We start from the raw sequence: 1949 nt of genomic DNA on the forward strand, positions 1-1949 counted from the left end.
TACACATAGTGTAGCTAGGGGTTTCTGCAATTGACCAAGCCTTTGCACCTGTCAGTGACTGTGTAAGCCTTTTGTTGGGATAGCAATCTCAGGTGAGTATGAGAACGTACTTGAAGATATGATGCCAGTCAGCAGCAGCTGACTTGGATCATGATCTGGACTTATTTAGTATCTCATAGAAAGATCTTGAAATAATACAAAATATATTTAAGTAGAATGTCTCTCTCTCAAGAGGCTAATTCTAATCCTCTGTACATTACTCTGCTCTCTACTTACAACAGGTTATGAGCCCTGGCCATAACTGAACTTATGTCACTACTCACTTCACACACTTTCATACTTTACATACACATGTAGAACTGCATGGATAGCCAGTCCATGTATAGAATTGACCCTCTTAAGGGCCCAGAAAATTATCTGACATAGAAAATCAAGATGATTGATATCTTAACTGATTTAAGACTGATTGATTATGCAGATAGAAGCATTTCAGCCCCAGCAGACATGACACTAGTGGCAGATTGGAAGAAAAGTGATAGGAAGGCTCTTTCAACAATAAGATTATGGGTTTCTGATGGCCCGCTAGTATATATTGCTGGTTCAAAGACTTTGGCAGAAGCCTGAAAAGCTCTGGAAGATATATATGAGTCCAGAGGACCCATGGGAATTGTTCTTGTCAGAAGAAAATTCTTTAGAGCTCAGTATGAAGAAGGAGAAAACATAAAGAAGCATATTAGGACTTTGAGGTCCTATTAGGAGGAGCTGGCATTCCTTAAGCAGAAAGTCAAAGAGAAGGACTTCTCTATCACACTGCTTACATCACTCTCAGAATCATGGAATTCATTCATTTCATCAGTGGACACTGCCAACTTGAAAGATTCTTACAAGTTGATTTTTTGAATTCTTCAGGAGGACATCTGATTAAAGGAAAAGACTTCTGATCAGACTATGACATTTGCAGCATATAGCAAGAAGTCCAATTCAAAAGTCACATGTTACAGATATGAAAAAACTGGTCACATTAGGATAAATTGCCTGAATGGAAAAAAGAATTCTGAAAAGTCATGGAAAGAAAAGGGAAAGGGCCAGACCCAAGCACATATTGCCAAATCAGACTCAGAAGAAGATGGCTACATATTTTGCACAACAGATATCACACTTATCTCACTCTCAGGAGCATCATGGCTAAGGGACTCTGGCTGTTAGGCTCAAGCATCATGTGAGTGAGTACACATGATTGTTACGTTTTTTCATCATTTTATCTTTTTCTCTCTCAATAACCCCTATTTATGCTTAGTCAGGACACATGGGGAAAGGTTGGTCAGCACAAGCGGTCTATTCTCCTCGATAACACAACAGTGCTTGACAGCACGCAACTGTCCTTTTATGTACAACAACGAGGCTCAAGGACAACGGGCACCATGGACACAGTATGACACAATAGGTAGTAATATTTTTAGCATTACATGTACAGTATTTAAGCCCATAGCTCTCGCTGGTTAAAACCCAGCTTCGAGCTAAAGTTTATACATACTATTCTACTCTCGAGCTACTCCTAAAAGCCTTGACTCATGCTTTCGGTCAGAACCAAGAACTCGATCGTCTCACCCGAAGTGCATGGTGTGATCGTTTATCCCATGACCATAACATGTGATGCTTGGGCCTAACAATTAGCTCAAAGCTTCCTCTTCCCCTTTCTCAAGCCCAATTGTGCTGAGAAACTGGATGCCCCCCACAAACTCTAACGACCCGAACTTTGACCATGAGTTCTTCGAACTCCTTGCTTCTATCGTCAGAACACTGATAGGATTACTGGTGATCATTCAGCTGTGCAGAGGACGCCATTCAATCACCGCCTGGGCTCTCAGACATTATAACGAATTTCTATGCATCCAACATATCCTCCGAAACATAACCTCCGACCTCCCACTTCATGACATCCCTGAATC

This window comes from Guyanagaster necrorhizus (assembly GCF_019112545.1).
Source record: "Guyanagaster necrorhizus MCA 3950 unplaced genomic scaffold BT62scaffold_9, whole genome shotgun sequence".
In the NCBI taxonomy this organism is placed as follows: domain Eukaryota; kingdom Fungi; phylum Basidiomycota; class Agaricomycetes; order Agaricales; family Physalacriaceae; genus Guyanagaster; species Guyanagaster necrorhizus.